At 34.7% G+C, this 24,537-nt stretch overlaps 1 long non-coding RNA gene across 1 annotated transcript in view; it reads left to right on the top strand.

Moving 5' to 3' along the window:
• The window catches only part of LOC140637531 (uncharacterized), an 86,400-nt gene extending 68,271 nt beyond the window's left edge, over window positions 1–18,129 (top strand). Inside the window, exons 4-5 of the long non-coding RNA XR_012034626.1 lie at window positions 2,351–2,524; window positions 17,532–18,129. This is a non-coding gene — a long non-coding RNA (uncharacterized lncRNA). The remainder of the gene's footprint in view (window positions 1–2,350; window positions 2,525–17,531) is intronic.
• Window positions 18,130–24,537: the final 6,408 nt, after the last annotated feature.

Below are 24,537 nucleotides of genomic sequence, written 5' to 3'. Positions count from 1 at the left end.
TTCAGGTTTTGGAGATTACACTAATAGTGTCATAAGAGTCTTTTTTAAAACAGATATAGATGACTGATCTTATTGAATGCTTTTTTGGTATCTATTATTATAATCATATTTTTCATTGTTAGTGCCCTAATGTAATGAATAACCTAAGTAGATTCCTTAATTATAACTTATAGTAGCATTCCTGGTGTATACACCTTCCCCATTATATATATATATATATATATATATATATATATATATATATATATATATATTTTATACTTTGGTGATTCTATGTCCTTATATCTTTAAATTTTGCTTCCATGCTCATAATTCTGATTGGTCTGTAAATTTTCCATTCTCAGAACATTTCCTTTTGTCTGGCTTTTAAATGAATTGAGACTAGTGAAGATTTTTTTTGTCTTTGTTTTTGTTTGGTTGGTATTGGTGTCTGTTTGGGGATATATTTATAATTATGAATTTAATTCTTTCAATAGTTTCAGATTATTCAAATTTTGGACTTGTTTTAATAAGTTTGATGATTTACATTTTACTAAGAATTTCTCCAATTCATCTACATTTTCAAATGTACTGGCTAATATTGCTCACAGTTTTCTCCTCTTATTATCTGATATATTTTGCATCTATATAAATAAGTCTCTTCTTTATTTCAAATAATCTTTATGTTCATCTTTATATATATTTCATTAACATCACATTTTACTTCTCATTTAGTCTTTTCTAAGTACTGAAAGTATCAGAACTTTTTGTTCAGTGACATCCAAAAAAAATAAATAAATAAAACCAAAAAAACAAAACAATTAATTACAGATTGCTACTTTATCTCTTTTAGATTAGTGTCTACAAATTGTGGCTACCCAGTTCTCAGTAAATATTTTTTAAAAGGAGTTGATTTACTGAAGACTATGTACTCCTTGAAATTCAGATCCCCTTTCCTTTGGAAACTAAACTAAAAATAAGTTCATTCTGAAAATAATGGTATAATGATTCAGCAATGGATTACCAGAAAATCTTTTGTGTGTTATAATGAAAGTAATATAAAATAAATTTGCACATACATAATAAGCACATTACTCATTGATTTAGAAGTTCTACTCTGTCTAATATAAAGATGATACGCTAGCACTAGCAAACATGAATTTCCTTTTTTTTAACATTAATTTCCTAAGCATGTTCACCAAACCCAGTGTACTTACCCCTGTTTGAATATTAGAATTACCAGAGGAGCTTTAAATACACCAGACCAATTGAATAGAAACATCCCAGTGTTGGGTCTGAGCCCAGGAGATTCAAATATCCAGCAGAGTTGAAAACCACCACCATAAGTTATATATTTGTGAAACCCTATGCCTTAAATTCATTTGTAACATTGACCTCCATGGTTCTTTATTAAAAGAACAGACTATTGAGGTCAAAAACCACTGCAGCTAATAGCAGAGAGTTCTTCCTGAACTAATTCGACCATTATAAGACACTTCAAAAGTAATTTCCTAATCTGTATTTTTACACTGTTTAAAATGCTTAAATGGTATGCTGCATTTTGTCAAATATTTTCTCATGTTGTAGAATTAACTGTTTTATGTTTAAGAGTATATTTATCTTACTTTAAACTCTTTCCTGACATTAGTGAATGCTAATATATTTTTAATAAAACTAGTCAGTTAATCTCAGTTGGTTAAGGCATGTAGTCAATAATACGAAAAAATGACAGAGGTGGGGGTGTTGTGTGAAACTGACATTTAAAGTCCTTGTAACAGGATATCCTCAGACTTCAGTGACAGATGGGGCAGAAGGAATGGGTGAGTAAAACATAAATGGCTTTAATCCATAAAGAAATATACTTTAAAAATGCATTTATTTATTTGAAAGAGAGTCCATGAAAGGGGGAAGGGGCAGAAGGAGAGAATCCTCAAGCAGACTCTCAGCTGAGAACAGAGCTCAATATGGGGCTGGATCTCATGACCCACAAGATTATGACCTGAGCTAAAACCAAGGGTCTGAAATTTACTCAACTGAGCCACTCAGGTGTTCCAAGAAATACATAGCTTTGTAAAAGAAAATTTATAATGTTGATATAGTTGCTTCTGTTCCAATTTAACTTGCATTATGTAGCCATTTGTTTTTCTTAGCTGAACGTGTTTTTATCAATTGAATCAGGTAATTTCATTCCATTTTTTCAGTAATTACAAGACATAATGTAATCATTGTCCTGATTACTTTCATAAACTAAAAGGAGTTGGGTCATATTTTTTATGACAATTGTGCTGTAATGTAATTTCCTTTTTATTTTGGAGGGGAAAATAGTGTAGTCTTCAGTAACAATTGTCTGGTTTTCCTATTTACTTTTGAGGAACCCCTCCTGTTCTCAGCAATGATGAGATTTGTGTCATTATCCAGCAGCATAGATGGGAACTGTATCCGGCCTGGCTATCCAGCATAGTTCATATAATTGTACGTATGCAGTAGAGAGGCACAGTGTGGGATCCATGACCTAAAGCAAGCCAAGGACATTCATCTCTTACAGGTAAGGTTATGAAGATGGCAAAAGATGACCATCTTTACAGATGAAAACAAACAAAACAAAACAAAACAAAAACAAAAAGCTTGACCAATAATGAAACCAAGCAATGAAAGCAGAGCTGAGAACTAAATCTTGAAAGAGCCCCAGTGATATAATTCCAGTCTTTGGAAACAAGGGTTTCCCACATGCTTTTTAAGAATGTTAACAATATATCCCCTTAGTTGGTTTTTGTCACTTGTAAGAGGGTTTTGATTAAAAAATACTATTAATGTTTAACTTCCATCACTTTTATATATTATAAATATATTATATTTTATATAAGTATTATAAGGAGTATTATAATACTTATACTTAATAAGATACTTATTATAGTATCTTAAGAACTAATCAGGAAAGAAAAATGTAAAAGTTGCCAGTTAAATGAATCTCAGTTTCAAAATTGTTAGTAAAACTAGTCAAATAGAAACAAAATTGGTAATGCAAAAATTGAGAAAGTAGGTTTTTGGGAATGACACATGATAAAATGTGAAATTATAGACACTGAGGCAGTAAATGGTATGCTCGAGGTTGTAAAGAGTCACCCTTTCTCCCATGGTAAATTGTTGGATACTGCAACTCAGGGCATGTGTTTATGTAGGTTGGGACATTAGGAAAGTTGATATAAAATGAAGATATTTAAATTAGTTGGCTAATTATCATGTCTGACCTTAAGTAAATTCCTGAAAATGAAATAATCTGACTTGAGTGGAACATTGAAGGAAGAAGAAACAGCTCCACTTAGAATTTTTTTGTGTGTCCAGTGTTCAACATTCTAAGAAATCTGATTGTAAGAACTTCATGTATATTTTAGGGCTGAAAACCCCACATGCCAACCTCCATAATAAAGAAAAAAAATGGAAATAAAACATGAGGTAAGATGGGTTCCAAGATGGAAATAAGATTTGGCCATGGGTAACCTCCCAGGTATCTTCGGATTTACCCCGACTACCTACACATGATAAAAAAAAATAAGCCCATGATTTAAAAAATGATAAAAATAAAGAGCAGCAAATAAATAAATAAATAAATAAATAAATAAATAAATAAATAGCAGCATACTGGGATTCACTGAGGCAAGGATAGATCAGCTTTACTGTTTTAGAGGTGAAGACCCAGAGAGAAGGTGGAGACCCATTACACTAAATGCAAGAGATTTGAGCAAAATATTTTCAAAGGCTATTGCAAAAATATATATATATAGACTAAATATATATATAGACTATATATAAATATATATTTATTTTATATTATATTATATTATATTTATATTATAATATATATACTAAATATATATAAACTAAATAAATATATATACATAGACTATATATATATATATAGAGAGAGAGAGAGAGAGCTTTTAATCTTTAATCCAAGCATATATATATATATAGTCTAATACTAGGATTGAAGATTAAAAGCTCTAGTCCTTGGCTCTGGTAATTACTCCAAGGAGTGTACAAATTGATGGGAGGCCAACATACGTTTAAGTGAAATTCATTGTATTGCCCAATAAATTCCCAAGCTGGGAAACAAAATCTTATGACTATTTAACTAACTCCTAAAGCAATCCCCAGCCCCTGTAATACAAAACTGCACCAATAGAAAATATAGAATAAAATAAAAATACAATAAATAATAAAGGGGGTGGCTGGGTGGTTCAGTCGGTTAAGTGTCTGACTCTTGATTTTGGCTCAGGTCATAATCTCAGGGTCGTGGGATCAAGCCCAGTGTTGGGCTCTGCACTGAGCATAGAGGCTGCTGAAGATTCTCTCTCCCTCCTCCTCTGCCTCTCCTCCCCTCACTCTCTTTCTCCCTCTCAAAACAAACAAACAAAAAAAGCATATCTGTACCAATAGGAAGGCAATGCTAAACCACAGCAATCACCAGAAAGGTATTTTTTTCAAATATCATTCTCAAAAGTGATGTTCTGGACAACGCAATTGTGAAAACTTCTGAAAGAACCAAATCAAGAACAGGAAGATTGATTGTAGAGAGCTTTCTTCACTGCACAGCAGGGAGTCTTTGCTATATGCACACAAAGGACATTGTGCCTGGTAGGAGACATAAATACTACATATTCTTTCTCTACTTTCCCTGTCCAAATTAAAGTTTTTATTGAAGATGTCCTCTTCAGTCACTGTAACAGTACATTGAGTATGATGAGGATGCATTCCAGGCCAGAAGAAGTCACTCTGACCCTAAGCAAAAGAATGGCTTATTAGTTAACCAGATTAGATTAGGTGCTGGCTGCAAGTTAAGTGCATGAGATAGTAGGTAAGACCATACTAGGAAGAGTTTGAAATGTGTCTGAATTAGTTTACAGTATAGTTGTACCATTGTCAAGAAAAGATGCTTTTATATTATCCATGTTGAGGAAAAGATGGGAAGGTCAAACAGTAAAAGATTAATGACTATTCTGTTCTGTTTGACCTAATCCCCACAAGCACAGCTTCCAATTGGTCCATGTTGTTCCAGCGATGCCTGAAATCTAGGGCTGGCCATATGACCAAAGCCTCATTGGAGAACTCCAAACACTAGCCACAGTATTCATCTGGAAAGCAAATCATGGTTCTCATCGAAGCCGGTGGAAGTTCTCCCTGAGATGTGTTGAAGATACTTGCAAGAGATGCTCCCTCGTCTCCTAAATCTCTGGCTGTGCAATTTAGGTGAAATATTGTTTAAACTGTGAATGAAGCCAAAGGAAAGGAAAGCATAGTCTAATGAAGAGAAAAGGGTATCAGACCTGAAACAAAAACTATTGAAGTCTTGCATCTCGGTATTCCTCAACATAGCTTCATCCCTGACCTTTTTCAGTTATGTAAGCCCATAATTCTCTTTGTTTTGCTTAAACTAAACAAAGGGATTTGTTTGATGTGAGTTCTTTTCATTTGTCATCAACCTAAGGAGAAACATAAAGGCGTAGTCACAAATTCAAAAGCTATGTGGACCAGAAACATCACACACGTTACAGTTGAGAAGCTACGAAGGCAATAAAGTCATAGGAAGTAGGAGGGACACTGGACAACAATACTTTGCCATATTGATTTTGAGAATGCAGACCACGATTTGATTAGTTTTCCTGATTTTTAACAAAAGATCTAAAGTTTAATATGAGGTCTTCTAAAATTGAATTATTGGCAATGAATATTATTTATTATTTTATAAAATGAATCATGTAGGCCATTTCTTAATAGACTATTATTTTTTATGCAAACACTTAAAATGTGCAAATAATAATTTATTCATCTATATAAAAAATGGTAGACACCTAAAAATTAGTTTTTACCTCAAGTCATATATACCCAATGAGCCACCCTAATGTTTCTGAGTTTCTTGCAATAGAATAAATAATTGATGTTCTATAAATATTTATATGCCATGGATTGCCTGCCCTTTTAAACATAGAATGTGAGCTTTGTATATCTCTATAGGGTAGGAAGGTTATGTAATAGAGCTAGTAGAAAGTAGGGGTTAATGTAGTGAAATTTATCCTTGACCAAAAGGTAAGGATTATCCTTGCCCAAAAGCATTCTATGTCAATTAAAAACAAAACAAAAGACAAATTTGTGTGTGAAGCAAATTTGTGTGTGAAGCTTTATTTCTGAAACTACCAGTTTCGGGTATTTGTAATATATTTTAAAAAATCACATATCAACATTTCTCTTACCTGTTTAAAATGCGTCGTAACTTTTCAGAACATCTTTTAATAACCAGCTGTTTGAACACTCAACAAGGTAAAGTTTTCTGTGCATGTAAATACTTACACCGATACCCCAGAGGTCTACAGGCTTTTTTGAGTACAGTACTAGGTGAAGGAGGAAAAGGTTACTACATCAATATAGAAATGGCCTCATGTGAAAAATACAATGAATTCTCTGGACACTTTGGTAATCCTGCAAAATTAATTATGCCCTGGATATGTGTTGCACCACACTGAGGGAGAAAACTAAAAATTATTTTTGAATAGTTGAAGTACAACAAGGGCACACATATAAGTTTAGAGAATAAAAATTAAAAGTTATATTAGTAGGAGGACTATGCCTCATCTAACAAGAGCCAAGAGCTCTCTGAAATTCTCCTCCTTCCTGTAAGGTGCAGGCATTTATAAATGTTTTAGGAGGGATTCAGATACCACAAGGAAAGTGTTATGGTTTGCTCTGTGTACCCCTCAGATTTCTATGCTGAAGCTTTAACCTCCAGTATGACTATATCGGAGATAGGGCTTTGATTTTTGTAATTAAGTTTAAATGTCACCCTTGTGAATTAATCATTAATCTAACAGGACTGGTGTCTTATAAGGAGAGGAAGAGAAAGTAGGACTACACACTTCACACTTACACAAAAGACCATGTAAGGACACATGACGAGGCAACGATCTGCAAAGCAAGGGGAGAGACCTCAGGAGAAACCAAACCGGATGACATGGCGATCTTGCACTGTCAACCTCTGGAAACGGAGACAAGAACACCTTGTCTCTGGTATTGTGTTAGAGCAGCCCTTGCAGACTAATACAAAAAAGGAAATGGAAACCCTCTTCCCACTGCCTCCCCATCCAGCCCCAAGAGGTAAAACACCTCCCTTCTCTGCTTCCCAACAATGGATCCCCAAGCCTTAAACCAGACTCATCCTTTTTCTTGTTATCAGGGGTTCATCCTTTTAGTAGAGAAGAGTGGAAAGTCCCAGGAAAAGAAGGGAGAAGAGGAATAAAGGGGTGCAGGATGGTAGAAAGTGGGGAAGAGAAAAGTTAGTTCTAGATGGGAGTTGGTGTATTCGAGATTTCTTGGGAGCACAGAGATATTGATGGAACTTCTCTAAAGTTCTAAGGAGTGAGATGTCACTGCCATCTAGACACAAGGACACTTTAACCAGGCCAAGAGCCAAGTATCACAGCCACCTCCACACCAGTGGACGCTCTTTCTGGCTACCGGGACAAGAGGGACGGAGGGGGAGAGAAAGAACTCAAACAACAAAATAATAATCCAGTTACCCCAGATGAGCTATCTTTGGAAACACTCTTTAACTTAAAGACACAAATCTAACAGTGGACATTTTAAGCATCCTCAAGAAGCAGCAGGAATTCTAATCTGTGGCTTTAGCCCATTTCTCGTCACATCACATCTGCAAGTGACCTGACCACTTAATTGAGTTCTCACTCATTTATTAATTTCTTCAGCATTGTTCATTGAGACAATTAGGAAGGCTCCAACATTACAGGTAGCACAGAGTAGATGATCAGTATAAGCACCCTCATTTATTTGCGGCCAACAATTATTAAGTTCCAAGTATGGACCCAGCCTTATTTTGATGATGGAAATACAGTGATGCACAAAATACATGTAAAGAGCTATATTCTGCAACAAGTTACATTCTAATGGGAAGATGAATAAGAAGGAAGGGGAAAGATGCAGTTATCTTAGGCAGTGGGAATGAGCCAAGGGTGCGCAATAGGAGCACCTAGGAGGGATGTTATATGTTCAAGCTTCAGCGCTCTTGGGAACTGCAGAGCCTGGGACTGGATCCTGGCTCTGCCATTTATTAAAAATGCAAATCTGGACAAATTACCTAACATCTCTATGTGTCAGTTTACTCCTCTGTAAAGCAGAAGCAATGATGATACCTCTTGCAAAGTGTGAGAATGAAATGAGTGAATATGTTCAACACCGAGAGGAGTTCTTAGCATGTAGTCAGTCCTCAATACAAGTGTTTTGTTTCCATTATAACCATTATGAATGTACCAATAAAACCCCCAAGTGGATTTTAGCAGGGAAGTAACATGGCCCTCGGTTACACATTAATTTCTCTTTGCCTAGCACCAAATCTGATCTCCCGCTCAGACATTTCTTGCCTTTTGGACTCTCTTATTGCTTTTGTGTGTATGAAAGTGAGTGAAGAAACACATAATGACCTTGAGGGAAAATGTACACTTAACCCAACTTGTAAAAATGACCCTGATCCTTAACTGCAGGTTTTCATAGTGTGAGAAACAAGGCTTGATTCCTTCAGAAGATGACATTCTGGAAAATCATACATGTCTGTCTTACTGTGTCACCGAAGGAAGAATTTGTAAAAGAATGCGATTCTGAGGCCCTGGCAAACATGGCCAGGCTACATGCTTCTTTTGTATTCTGCAGAATATTTCAGACTCCCCTCCCACATTTTTTTTGGGGGGGGGTAATTTGTATCTAGTGAATTTTAAGAAAAACTGTGGGCCTAGAAGCCTGCGAATCTGTTTCTCCCCTCTCACATATCCATCCTGATGGGGACTTTGCATGTTCTCCTAATTTTGAACATCTACAAGCAGCTGAGGTTGTGCACTGGTGCCACAGTCACAGCCCACCCCCCCCCCCATAAATGCTCATTTTGTCCTGATCTCTCCTGCCAGCTTATGTGTCCCCTGCCTCTGGTCCAGCACCGTCGCCCTCTTTCCACATTCCTCCCTCGCTCAGCCCTCCTGCTCTATTTTTCCTTTGCCTGTCGGATGGTGCTGTTTCTTCCATGTTCCCTCTTCACATAAAGTCAGTCCAAGGCACAAGAATGCATCTTGTAAGAGCTAGGCTCTAAATGTCTTTAATTTTTCTTGATTCTATTTTGTTATCAGCATCAGTGCATTGTGTACCTCTACACTAAGATACAATATTCCATCTTTGAAAAAGAGGCTGGTTTTATTTTAGTTTTTCAAGATAACTGGTGGCTTTTTAAAAATGAAAACGACGGATTAAATGAAGGCAATCAGACAGCCAGGTTTACAAGCACGAGTTACTTACAAAGACTGCAAATCGCCAAATAACTGCTTTCTATCTGATATTTTTCTTGACTCAATTCCAAATACATATTAAGTAATGGATTAACTGTTTCCAGGAGAAATGCTGATAATAATTATATCACAGACAGCTTATGGGTGATAGGAATGCTAAATGCCACTAGACTGAGCCCTGGTTGGTTTTCAATTTACTTTTTGAGGCAAACTTTCGGATACCTCCATATGCCTTTTGATATCTGTGCATTTTCATTCATTTTCAGTTTGATGAACTTATAATACGGTATTAATTAGAACTACACTGATGGAACCATCATATTCCGGTCTCTAAAGTCCACCGCCAGGAAATATTTACTGCTTACTCATTTTGTGCTAGGCATAGTTTGAAAATTTCAATCCTTTTTCTCGTGTAGCAGTGGATTTTTATGGAGAAAAAGAACACTCTGTGAGCTACAAGAATCGCAGCTTCAGTAAATAAACTTCTTGCCTCTCATTATGCATAATTTATTTGACTTATATGTGATCTTCATTCTATATTTATATTATGAATAGAGGAGTTTACTTTCTTCATTTAACTTCTCCATCTAAACAAGCAAGCAGTCTACACCGCATTCAACAGCAGTTAACACAGAGGCCATAACCTGCAGAATTAGAGATTTTTACATTCAAATTTTCTAGAGATTATAAATTAGGTTTTAATAATTCTGTACCACCAATACACCATTTTTTATGCATTTTCCACTTAGAACTTTATTTTTGCAGGTTTGCTGACAAAATATCTCAGATTTGCCCTGTGTAAAAATGGCATTTCTTTTGGAATTGTTTGAGAACAATCCTTTTCATCTTTGAAGGGTATTTTCAATAGACATCGAAACCACACTTTTACTGCTGCCAATAAGACATTCCATTTTCTTCCGGTTTCTGGTCTTTTCACTGTTTTGTTTTCTTGTTGCTTTTTTTTTTTTCCAAAGAACTATTTTCAAGATTTTCTTCTTTCAGCAGTTTAACTAACATATATGTCCTAAAAACTTTGCTGTTTTTATATTGTAAATAATGCATTTACAAGGTTTTCTGAGTTTCCTGGAACTATGAGTAAACGTCTTTCATGAGTCTGAAATATTCTTAGCCATCATCTCTTCTTTTTTTTCTCTTACTATTCCTTCTCTTCCCTTCTGGACTCCAGTTAGACCTACATTGTACCTTTTCGCTCTGTATCACATGTATCTCACAGACTCCTTGCTTTATTTCCATTCACTTTGGCTCTGTTTATTTTACTTTAGATATTTTCCTATTGTCTTCTCTTTCAGTTTGTTACCATGGCTTTTTGTGACATCTAATCTTTTGAATTCATCTAGTGAGTTCTTAAATTTCAGATGCTACATTTCTCAGTTGTAGACTTTTCTGTTGGATTCTTCACATGGATTTGAAATATCTTATGCATTTCTCCATTTTCACCTATCATTTTCCGTGTTTCTTTCTATTGTATGAAACATACTTACAACAATTATTAAAATTGTTAATCTGAAAACTCCAGTATCTATAACTTATCAGTGCCTTTGTACTTTCAGATTCTCTCCCTCTCTCTCTCTCTCTCTCTCTCTCTCTTTGTGTGTCCAAATGTTTCTTCTCATCCTCAGGTTCAGTGACTGAATTCTCAACATTGTATAAAAGAGGTTAATCCATTCATCTTTTGTTGGACACCGAGGCTCCTTCCACAGTTTGGCTACAATGGAATATTACTCAGCTATTAGAAATGACAAATACCCACCATTTGCTTCAACGTGGATGGAACTGGAGGGTATTATGCTGAGTGAAGTAAGTCAGTCGGAGAAGGACAAACATTATATGTTCTCATTCATTTGGGGAATATAAATAATAGTGAAAGGGAATATAAGGGAAGGGAGAAGAAATGTGTGGGAAATATCAGAAAGGGAGACAGAACGTAAAGACTGCTAACTCTGGGAAACGAACTAGGGGTGGTGGAAGGGGAGGAGGGCGGGGGGTGGGAGTGAATGGGTGACAGGCACTGGGGGTTATTCTGTATGTTAGTAAATTGAACACCAATAAAAAATAAATTAAAAAAAGAAAAAAAAAAAGAGGTTAAGAATTCAAATGTTGTTTTCTTCCCTCATAGATGTTTCAAGTTTGATAGGGCAGTGAGCTGAGTTGAGGAAAGTTTACTGTTAGGGTAATACTCAATCTACATCTGACTTTTACCTGTGCCTTGGATGAATCCCTATAGGATTTTTAAATGAGAGCTTGGACCTCACAGTATCTTTTCTAATGGGTGCAGAATTCCAGTCACTATCTTCCTACTGCAAGGCTACTGTAAACTTTGCTATAATAAATAATAATAATCTTAACTTTTCTTTTTTGTTTCTGCTGTTGTTGTTCATTTGTATTGTTTTATTTTTAAGCCTTCCACCTCATCCCATTTCTAAATTCAAAAAATGTTAGTGGGAAATTAGCCCTTTGATTATGCTCCTCAAGTCTCCTAGATCAGCTCTCAGTAGGCTTGTGATGATGGCAAGTGTCCTGCTAGTTTCTCAGTCCCCCCAGCAGGGCTCCTTGATCAGGACAATATCAAATCCTCAGCCTCGTGCCTGCAACCAAATTCAACAAAGTTTTCCAGTGAAAAACAAGTTATAGAAAATCAGTTCCCTTCTTCCCATGTCTTTTCTCTGTGGAATCTAAATTTCACTACTCCTAGTTGCTCCTGCAGCTCTCTGCTGTTTTTCTGGTTTCGTTTTCCCCCTAGATATTTATAGCTAGAGCCTTAGCCTGCCACAAATTCCATCTTACCTAGAAATAGAATTCCTCTTCATTTTTGAGTGATATTTTTTGAAGGATAAAGGAATTCTAGTTTGGCATGTTACTTTCATTAAGCATTTTGAACATATCAATTGAATACATCTTACATCTTGTATGAGTGGTCATTTCTCCAGAAATTCTTCAGCAATTGGGGTCATCACAATTTCTTCTTTTTTTTAGCCATTCTGGTGATATATCACTGTTATTTTTATTTACCTTTCCTTAATATTAATGATGTTGATAATCTTTTCATGTGCTTTTTTTTTTGCCATCTAGTTTTCTCTTTAATGACATCTTTCTTCATGTCTTTTTCCCCCCACTTTCTTTTTTCCCCCCACTTTCTAATAGCATTTTTTTCTGTTGAGTTTGGAAGTGTTTTATATTTTTCAGGACTAGTCCTTTGTCATATTTGATTAGAAAATACTTTCTCCCAGTGTGTAACTTGTATTTGTATCAGCTTAATGATGTATTAACTGGAGAAAAATGGTTTAAATTTTGATTAAGTCCAAATTTGACAAATTTAAAAAGTCCAATAAGTTTTCCTTTCCCTTTTTATTGATTTCAGTTTTGATGTTAAGTCTAAGAACTCTTTACCTAGCCCTAGAGCCCATTAATGTTTTACATTTTTTGCTGTTGTTGTTTCATGTTTCACACTTAATTTTGTGGTCCATTTTACATTAGGTTTTAAATGTTAGAGACTTACATTTAAGTTTCTTTCTTCTTTCTTTCTTTCTTTCTTTCTTTCTTTCTTTCTTTCTTTCTTTCTTTCTTTTTCTTTCTCTTTCTTTCTTTCTTTCTTTCTTTCTTTCTTTCTTCTTTCTTTCTTTTTCTTTCTTTCTTTTTTTCTTTTCTTTCTTTCTCTTTCCTTACTGATTTACTTTCTGCCTGCGGATGATCAAGTGGTGTAAGCACCATTTATTGATATTGCTATCATTCTTCTACTACCTTTCTATTGCAACTTTCTCAAGAATAAGTTGGGAATAGTTTTGTTTCTCTAATTTTAGATTTTCTATTATATTCCATTGATCCTTGTATTTGTACTTCTTACAATACTACACACTTTTGTTTACTACAGCTATATATAAGAAGATTTAAATTTAGATAAACTGTTCACTCTACATTGTTGTGTATTTTTTAAAAATTTCTATTTTAGTTTCTTTGCCTTTCCATATAAAGCCTCACTGGGATTGTAATAGTAATCATGTGAAACCTGTATATCAATTTTGAAACAGCTGACATCTTTATTATGTAGAGGCTTCCAATCCATGAGCACAATATGTCTCTCTATTTCTTAGATCTTTATTTATTTCACTGTAGTTCTGTAGTTTCCAACTTATAAGTCCTGTACATGTTTGGTTTATACCAAAGTATTTCTTTTTTTAAGTGATTTTAAAGGATAGTGTATTTTAATTTTGATGTCTGTACATTCAATGTCACGACCTTGATGAACTTACTACTCTTAAGAGAGATTTTGTAGATTTCTTGTGATTTGTTATGTAGACAATTATTTCCACTGCAAATAGAAATAATTGTTTATTTCTTCTTTTCTTTTATTTATTTTTAAGGATTTTATTTATTTATTCATGAGACACACACACACACACACACACATACAGAGGCAGAGACACAGGCAGAGGGAGAAGCAGGCTCCATGCAGGGAGCCTGATTTGGGACTCAATTCCAGGACTCCAGGATCACCCTGGGCTGAAGGTGGTGCTAAACTGCTGAGCCACCCAGGCTGCCCTATTTCTTCTTTTCTAATCTGTAAGTTTTTATTTTATTTTCTAGCCTATTGCATTGACTAAGACTTCTAGCACTCTGTTCCACTGAGTAAAAATTGTGAGAAAGTGTATCCCTGCCTTGTTCCCAATCATAGGAAGAAAACATCCAGTCTTTCATAATTAAGTAAAATATTAGGTGTAGGTTTTCAGTAGATGTTCTTTATCACATTAAAGAAGTTCTTCTTGGGAATCCCTGGGTGGTGCAGCGGTTTGGCCCCTGCCTTTGGCCCAGGGCGCGATCCTGGAGACCCGGGATCGAATCCCACGTCGGGCTCCCAGTGCATGGAGCCTGCTTCTCCCTCTGCCTATGTCTCTGCCTCTCTCTGTCTCTCTGTGACTATCATAAATAAATAAAAATTAAAAAAAATAAAGAAGTTCTTCTTAATTCTATTTTGGGAGTTTCTATCAAATGTATTTTATGTGTCAATTAATATAAATAAGATTTTTCTTCATTAACCTGTTGTTATGATGAATCACACTAATTAAATTTGGAATCTTGAGCCATACTGACATTTTGAAATAAATCCCACTTGGTTATGGTGTGTATTTCTTTTTAATATATTGCTGAATTCTCTTTGAGAATGTATTTTTCCAAATTTTTCTTGTATTTATGACAGACATTGCTCTGTATTTTTTTATTCTATCATTGGTTTTGGTGTTATCAGGCTAATACTAGATTCATATAGTGAATTAGGAATCATGTCTTCTTACTTTTTGGAAGATATTGTGTAGAATTGATATTCTTCTTTACATTTTTGGTAGAATTCTTCAGTAAAAGCATCTTGGCCTGGAAATTTTGTTTCTGAGGAGTTTTAAAATTATAAATTAATTTCCTTGATAGTTAGAGGAGTATTTAAACCATCTATTTCACTTTTTGTGAGTTGTGGTAATTGTATTCTTTTAAGAATTTTTTCATTTAACATAAGTTCTCAAAATGTTGTGTTTAATTACTCATAGTATTTCTTTATTATCATATTATCATTTTGATATCTGTATATCTGTAGTAATATCCTCTGTTCCATTTCTTATAGTTATGATCTGTGCCTTCTTTTGTTCTTTGTCTTTCCAGAGTTTTGTCAGTTCTATTGATCTTTCTTTCATTGAGTTTTCTCTATTTTTAATTTTTAATCTCATTGATGTTGTGTTCTTATCTTTATTATTTCTTCTACTTGTGGAGTTCATTTCACTGTTTTTTTTTTTTTAATGTTCTTGAGATGGAAAGTAAAATTATTGATTTGGAAATTTATTCTTTTTTAATGTATGCATTTGATGTTATTCATTTCATTTTCAGCATTATTTTAGTATGTCCATGGATTCTAATGTGCTGTATTTTCATTTTGATTCAGTTCAAATATTTTTTTTTTATTTTTCTTGGGAAAATTGACACATGTATTTCCTCTGTTGCTGGATGGAGTTTTCTATAAATGTCAATTAGGTACTGTTGGTTGAAGATGTTGAGTTTCATTTATACCCTTGATGATTTTTTCCCAATTATTCTACCATTCAAGAAAGAGGTGTTGGTGTACTCAAACTGTAATTGTGGATTTGTCTGTTTCTCCTTTCAGTTTTATCAGTTATTGTTTCCCGTATTTTATAATTCTCTTGTTTTGTCCATAAACTTTCTTGGTGTATGGACCCTTTTATCATTCTGAAGTCTTTTTTTTGTGTGGGGGGGGTCTCTAGTGATTTTCTATGCTCTGCAGTTTAGTTAATATTACTATATCTACTCTTGCATTTTTATTTTATTTTATTTATTTATTTACTTTTTTTTAAGATTTTATTTATTTATTTGACACAGAGAGAGAGCAAAAGCAAAGGGAGTAGCAAGCAGATGCAGAGGGAGAAGCAGACTCCCCACTGAGCAGGGAGCCCCACAGGGGGCCCAATCTCCGGACCCTGGGATCATGCCTGAGCCAAAGGCAGACACTTAACCAACTGAGCCACCCAGAGGCCCCATACTCTTGCATTTTTAAATTCAAGTTTGTATAATATCTCTCTTTCCTGCTGCTACCTCCCTGGTTAGGAAAAATATATAATATGGATCATACTAGAAACTAAGCTGTATAGAACTTCTGAACGAACAGTGTTTGTTTGGTCATTCTACATTTCATTTGGGAAGACCCAGGCTTTCCAGTGTTAAACTGTATATGGAATAAATTTACATCAATAAGGTCTAACTCAAAAGTGAGAGGAATGCTAGGTATTTGGATTTGGCTAAAGGGATATTCTCATTCTCATAATGCTTGGGGCTATGCTTCATGAGTCTTTTCTTTTTTTTCAATTAGCAAGACATACAATCCTTATATGATTGTGAATTAACAAGATGACTAAAACTGCATAGGCATTCAGATGAATAGAACACATTAAGAAAACTTTTCTCTTGTTTGCTCTACTATTTCGAGAAGACCAGAAAATGATTTCTTATACTAGCTTGTCACACTCTGTGCTGTTATCCCAAAACAACAAATAAAACACTAAATAAAAAGTTTCATAAATATTGCCTTATATTCTATACTAACCTTTTTCCAAAAATTATAATCAGTATTATATGGTCTGATATTTTATACCAATACAACACTCTAATAAGTATGCTTTGCTGTTTTTAGACTTACTAATTTGAAATTATGGATTCTATATATCCTCATATTATTTAAAAATCATTTTTAAATATTCTAATAGCTCTTGCAATATAAAAATAAAGTTCTTATGAGGATCAAAATGAATTATTATGAGTTTTTTATGGGTGACCAAAGCCCTACACAGCTCTACAGATTGGTCTATGCCTGGAACTGTAAAGTTATTGTTTTATAAGACTGTAATCTTACATGTTAATCTCTCAAATGTTATATATATTTACTTCAGAGCCATTATTATAATAATGTTATCCTTCATTTAACATTTGATTCATAATTCTTTGTTCTGAGAAATTTTAGTCTTTTTAATGAATATAATGGTGAGGTTTAATAATTTCTATTAGAATAAGCATTTTTTATATTTTATCTCTCTAGAATAAAAAATATTCATATTATAAACAATATCAAAAATACTAACTAGTACATAAGTTCAAAATTTACATTTTAATAGATGTATAGATGAAGAAATTTGAATGATTCAATTAATTTTCCTTATGGACAAAAAAGTTTATTCAGAGCATTATTTCATATGGATTTTAAGGAATATATAAAATGAAGTAACTGCCTTTGTGTTATAAAAAAGGTGAACTTTTACTGATAATTAATGAATTATGCATTGGGTAACATGATTATATAATTATCATGTTTATTGATTATTTAGTACTTAGTATTTATACTTGGTGCTTCTGTTTTGTTTTGTTGTTTTTTTAAAGAAATGTAGCTTTTATACTGTATAAAGCAATTCTTTTAGACATTCTTTCCTGGGCTTGCCAAGAAAAAAAAGCACTTTAAGGGAAGAGAAGAATTGCTATTATCAGACACCTGTGATGAGTCAATCACTGTAGATAAACACTGAATTTATGTCTGTTCATCTTGGCAGCCAAAGCAAAAAAAGAAAAATGTGGTTCTCCCAAGGTTGTCTTCAAACACAAACATTTTCTTGGCTCAAAATTGAAGGAAGACTTTAACATGTGGTTTCTTATGTTTAGGGACATGAGGATAATGGAAGATGTCTTCACACATTTTTATGAAAACATGGACATTCACATTAGAAGTAATCCAATGAAGACCTTTCTATGGGATGCTAAGATAATGAAGTCCACGTATGCTGCATCCTGAAAATCTGACTTAAAAGAGATTGAGTTTGCAAATCTGGAGGAACAGATAATTAACCTGTCCAAAAGACAGCCTCTTTCAAATATCAGATGTCTCAAATGAACTTTTGGCAAGAACTGTGCCACTGTCAATTTAGAGGTCCTGAATTACTAATATTTGTTTTGTTAATTAAAGATAGACCCCTCTCTTTGCTTATTTAATTTACAGCCAAAAAACAACAACAGCAACAAAAAACCCAGTGAACCAAATGAATAAAAAGCCTGTCTTGTCCACAAAAAAAGACAGTTTATACAAAACATGTAGATCCCAGTTTAATGCATTTGATAAATTCTTACAAAATCCATTAAATGGTAGTGGGATATAATGAAAATTAATGAGATTGCTCAATATTGCAGTTATTTGTGAATTTTTCTTATGTGTACCCTGCTTCCATTGAGGAAAGATTTTTTTCTTATCTTTGCCTTTTGTACATTGAGTAGAGGGACACCTGGGTGGCTCAGTGGTTGAGTGTCTGCCTTTGGCTCAGGGCGTGATTCCTGCTTTACCCTCTACCTGTGTTTTTGGTTCTCTCTCTCTTTGTCTCTCATGAATAAATAAATAAAATATAAAAAAAAAAAAAACAATGAGTAGAGATACCTTCCATGGTACATATTCAATAAATACCATTTAATCTGACCATATTGTCCATTCCTTTGCTAAGATATCTACCAAAATATAATGCATTTAGTTTTCATATAATTGTTTCTTAGTTGATTTTTTAAAGACCAATAATCACTCAAAAATCACATCATATTAACTTTAATTTCTCCCTTTGAAATATGAAAGGAATGTAATAATGTATTTAAGCTAACTATTTAAGAATCTTTTTACAATATTGTTATGTAAGGTACAGCAAAGTAAATTTGAAATAAATTTAGTTAACATACAAGAAGACATTTATGGGGAAATAGTAGTAAACAAGATAAATGTAGTCCATAGCATTATGGAGATTAAAATATAGTGGGAGGAAACAAAAATGATTTATCAAATGTGATATACATTAAGAATTAAGAAGTATAAAGAACATGGTATAATAGAAACATGTAATGATGTGATTTAAGCTATATTAAGGATTCAGAAAAATGCTGAGGAGTAATATTTAATGTGAGATTTTTTTTAAAAAGATTTTATTTATTCATGAGAGACACACAGAAAGAGACGGAGACACAGGCAGAGGGAGAAGCAGACTCTTTGCAGGGAGCCTGATGTGGGACTCGATCCCACGATCCCCAGGACCTTGGGATCACAACCTGAGCCAAAGGCAGACATTCAACCACTGAGCCACCCAAGTGCCCCTTAATGTGTGATTTGAAGAATGAGTTGAAGTTACTAGAGTAATGGGACATTGAATGAGAGACTATTCAGAAAAAAAATGCAAAATCTATTTTTGAGGAAGAGTTGGGCAAGTTTCAGATCAGAAATCCAGAATGGCTGAGGCTTAGCAATTGAGAAACAGTGCGTGTAAGAAAATGAAAGAGTCAGCTCTCAGAGGATCTTGAACTCAGGTTTAAGACTTTGGAATGCATTGACAGCTAAAATGCAGACTGTTGGCAGTTTAGCACCATTTTCCTCTAGCATCTTCTCCTTTATTTCAGGGGCTGGGCATGTGAGCATTATATTTCCCAGAATTCCTACCTTAAGGATCTGGATCAGATCTACAACTGAGTAGCAATTGCATAAGTTTTGAAAGGTAGAGGAGAAACAGAAATTATTATTATTTTTCCTTCTGCTTGACAAATGGGTTTTGTCAGAGGTGAGATTTCATAGTGGGTTTGTGGACTTCCATTCCACTTTGATGTTGAGGGTAATTATAATCATTGCTGGCAGTTTCCTGTGCTTCTGGCAATTTCCCTATGCCCTAAAATCTAGTACACTTTTGATTTATGTATAGTTTTCATTGATATTTAATTACATAAATCCCTATATTAAAGTCATTGCTATTTTCTTAACTGAATCCTGATTGATACAGTATTTGGTGTGTAAAAGATGGTGGGTAAAGTGCTATAAAAATAAAATAAAATTTAGGAGGTGTACATTGGCTTAGTCATATAAGGTAAGACAAAGGGAAATTAAATATAGCTGACTGAAGGATAGAGGATTTTGCTATTCTGTGAAGAAATATATGGTGACAGAGGCACATAATTATGATAGCAGAATAATATGCTCACTCTGTCTATAGTCTTTGGAAAGCAGTTTGAAGGCTTTAAAATTATAGTGTGTGCTGAATACTAGTTGCCACACTGACAAAGAGCTTACCAAGAAGAGGTAAATTCATTCAAGAATTAGCTGATTGATTTCAGAGATAGATGAAAGTGAATGGAGAAAATTTAGAAATGATGGGCCTTTGAGTGCTATACAAAACAAACAAACAAACAAAAACACTAATTGTTTTAGGACTCTGGTTATGATGGAAAGGGCTAGAAAAGTCATCAAGGATAAAAGTCCAGTAAGACTTCTCATTGAACAAATTGACCAAACCAAATAGCAAATATCATAGTGAAAGTTCTACATTTGCAACAAAGTGATTGTCTCAGGCATCTTTAGGATAGCCAGCACTAATCTAAGAGAAGGGGTCAATTGATAAAGGCATGGGGATCAGACTTGGGAATTATGTCTAGGAAAATGAGATGTAGCTATTGGGATGTGGATATGAGTAGAAAGAAATGGATTAGAGATCAGCTAAGTGTTTGAGAGAATTACATTGCCAAAGAAATCATGAGACTGCACTTAAAAACGTTGTTCAAGTATTAAGTTATTAATTGAAAAGCTGCATTTTTACCATTAAGGAACAATATGCAAAGTCTCTTCAGACCTCAGAAAGCTGTTTTCCCAACACATGCTGGTGATGCAACTGTAAAGGATGGACAAGAAAGAATCTTCCAAAAAATAGACTAGAAAACAATGGAAAAGCTTCTTTCCAGATAGAATAATCATTATCTAATTAAATTTTTCCTTACACTTCGAGTAAGAGGTCTTAATAAGGTCTGATCATCAGGACGTCTCCCATCCTTTTCCTTGCACATCGGAGCTATTACTGATGTTATGGTGTCCCACTTCTGTGTATAATAATGACTGTGTGGTTAGGGATGGAAATAATTTGTCTTTTTCATGAGCAGTTTCCTATACTTGAAAAATCCATAACTGAATCTGAGTTTTCTGAACTTTGAGTTGCATATTGACTATGACTAGAAATACCTTATATTGTCACACATGGGGAAGCAAAGAGTGTTTTAAGTGTGTGAGAAGAAATAAACTCTACGTTTAATGAAAAATAGAGTGGACTATAGAACGGACTCCTCTAAGTATCACAAAATCCTTATCGTCTTCCTCCATCCCATATGATTGATTAGATTTTATTTTCCAGTCTTTATTGTAGCTGGGTGGGATGGCGGCCCTAGATTCTGTTCCATGGGATGTGAGGTGACACATGCGCAGCACTTGTAGGTCAAGCTTATAAAAATCTCTGATACATGATCCCCCATTCTCACTCTTTATTCCCTGTCCATGAATATCTCTGGAGGTTCTAGAGAATGGAGGAACCACAGGATGCAATTTGAATTCTCTCTTTATTTTTTTATTTTATTTTATTTTATTTTTGAATTCTCTCTTTAAAGACAGCCACACAGAAGTATTATGTGACCAGAATAACTAGCACAAATGCTAGATGATTAATGAAAGGAACATCCTCGCTGTAAGACAGAAGTGGACAATAATAGGTGTAGAGAGACCAGTTAAAGCCTTGGGCGACTAGAAGTTACTGTGAAGGAGATTTTTGTGATGGTATTAAGCACTGTCGAAAGCTGCTGAAAGGTGGTATTAGTTTCTTGGGAATGCTATAAAAAATTACCACAAATTGGGTGGTTTTATACAACAATTTTTGGGGGTCACAGTTCTGGGAGCTAGAAGTCCAAAATCAAGATGTAGGCAGGTCCTGCAGAACCTCCCCTGGATTCTCAGCTATCCTTGGAGTCATTCCTTCCTTTTCTTGGAGAATGACACGAAAGAGCCCTACTGGCCATTTCCTGCTTATCCAGAAGATCAGCACCCTTCTCTCATCACTTTCCATCTCTGCCCCTTTCAGTTCAAATGTTTCCATGGAGGTGATTAATGAGACCCATGAGTCACAGTCCAATCTCTCCAGCAAAAGTTAATGCAGTCACATCGCTGGTGTTCTCTTTAGAGCACGCTCCATCACTTCTCGCGATTGGATAGCAAATCTTTAAGTTTTAGTTCCTATTTCCTTTCTAGCTTCTTCCTCAATTGCTTTCTTTCCTCTTATATTTTACTATAAGCTACATAGAGTAACCAGGTTGCCCCTTCCACACTTTGCTTGGAAATTCCCCCAGCTAACTATCGAGGTTTATCACCTGCAAGCTCTACTTTCCCCAACAACGGGATGCAATTCAGTGAAGTTTTCTGCCAATTTATAGTAAGAGCTGCCTCTCCAAAGGCATTTCCAAAATCATGACCCCCATTTCCACCTGAGACCTCACCAGAAGAACCTTTAGAATACATATTTCCACTAACAATGTCTTCAAGGCAATCGAGGTTTGGTCTACCATGGACCTCAAAATTCCTCCAGCCTTACCCATTTTCCGTCTTCCAAGGCCACTTTTATACTTTTTAGGTATTATTTTAAAGATTTTATTTATTTATTCATGAGAGAGAGAGGCAGAGACACAGGCAGAGGGAGAAGTAGGCTCCATGCAGGGAACCCGATATGTGACTCGATCCCGGGACCCCAGGATCATGTCCTGGGCCGAAGGCAGGTGCTAAACCGCTGAGCCACCCACGGATCCCCCTTTTTAGGTATTTTTTACAGAAGTACCTCACTTCCTGGTACCAAAATCTTTATTATTCTCCTATGGCTGCCATAACAAATTACCACAAACTGTACAGCTAAAATACAGAAATTTATTATCTAGAAGTGGTAGAGGCTAAAGGTGCAAACCCCAGGTAAAGACAAAGACAAGTACAAACCCCAGGTAAAGACTAAAGACACTTTAGTCTTTAGAGGAGGATTTGCTCCATGCCTTTTTCTTTGCTCTGGTGTTTCTGGTGATTCTTGGTGTTTCTTTTTTTTATTTTTTTTTCTTGGTGTTTCTTAATTTGTAGATGCATCAGTCTAATCTCTACCTTCATTATCAAATGGTCTTCTGTGTGTGTGTGTGTGTGTGTGTGTGTGTGCGCGTGCGCGCGCGTGTTTGGACTCTTCTTTTTCTTTAAGATTTTATTTATTTATTCATGAGAGAGAGAGAGAGAGGCAGAGACACAGGTAGAGGGAGAAGCAGGCCCCATGCAGGGAGCCGGATGTGGGACTCTATCCTGGGTCCCCAGGACCAGGCCCTGGGCCAAAGGCAGGCGCTAAACCGCTGAGCCACCCGGGCTGCCCAGACTCTTCTTCTTTTTTTTTTTTTTTTCTTCTTTTTATAAAGAACATTTTATAAGGTCATTTGGATTAGGACCCACCCTAATTCAGTATGACTTCAGCATGACTTGATTGCCTCTTCAGTGACTCTATTTCCAAATAAGGTTACATTCGCAGTTACTAAGGGTAGGATTTCAACATATCTTTTTCTTTGGGGGGGGGGGGGGTACAATTCAACCCATAAACTGGGTCAAATAAGACATGGTCTAATTGGTTTCATTGGTTTTAGTAATATGAAAATTATTGGTGACCATCGCAAAAACAATGAATAAATGTGATTAATTACAAAAGCAATTAATACATTAGAATCAACAATGTGATATGACCACTAAAATAAATACTGCACTTTAAGACACTTATTACAGTTATGTTATTAAAAGAAAAGATTGATATAATTCTGTGCCACTTTTTTTTTTCCTGATCAAAGTGGCCTATATCACTGATTTCTGGCATCACAAATTTAGAAGGCCTAGAAGAATCACTAGGGTAGTTATGTCTGGAAACAGTGATATATTTAAAAATAATGTGCTTAGACTGGAAAAGACACAATTTAAGAGCCTTTGATAGCTATTTTTGATAGCTGTCTCTGATACTTGATAAACTAGCATTTAGTTGAAAGATTAGGCTTATCCTGTGTAACTTCAGAAGATTGAGTTAAATTGAATGTAGGCAAAGAATACTTCATCTCAATATGAGAAAGAATTTAATCATTAAGGTGACTAGAAATGAAATGTGCTTATTTAAATGATAGCAACATCTACGTGAGTGGAGAACTTTCATCTGGTGTAAACAAATAAAAAATGGATTTTCACATTCTCTCAAACTGTGTACTTTATTCTTTTTAAATTAAGATGTCGATTAAGCTTATTTCTAGCTGTAATACATTATATGAAAGACATAGAAATATATGTATTTCCCTCTATTGGCTATAACTAGACAACTTTCATTCAGTGTACTGAATACTGATGCTAAATTATTTTCTAATGTCTATAATTTTTAATTGGCTATAGCCTATCTCTTAAATGATATTTATCCCTACACCTTCAGTCTATTTTCCTTACCATAACACTTACTTAATAATTCTTTTTAAATATCTGTCTCATACCTATATTGTAAGTTCCATTGAAGTCTAGACCGTGTCAGTTTAGATCAAAGCTCTTACTTCCGTGTCTATATCTACATTCTGTCTGATGTAAAAAGGTGATCCAACAAGTTTTTGTAAATAATAAATGTAGTTTTATCTGACGTAAGAGGTTTTAGTCAACTATAATTATATCAACTCTTATAAACAATTGTGATGGTCTTCTGCTGATTGCCTATATATGGAATCAAAGCTAGAAGAGAAATCAATAAGGTATTAAAAAGCCACTTTTCTTTCACTTGTGATATTTATTGCTTAATTTTATTATCAT

Source organism: Canis lupus, chromosome 8 (genome assembly GCF_048164855.1).
Source record: "Canis lupus baileyi chromosome 8, mCanLup2.hap1, whole genome shotgun sequence".
NCBI classification, from domain to species: Eukaryota; Metazoa; Chordata; class Mammalia; order Carnivora; family Canidae; genus Canis; species Canis lupus.
The sequence above is the reverse complement of the archived record's forward strand: the minus strand, read 5'-3'. Positions and strand labels throughout refer to the sequence as shown.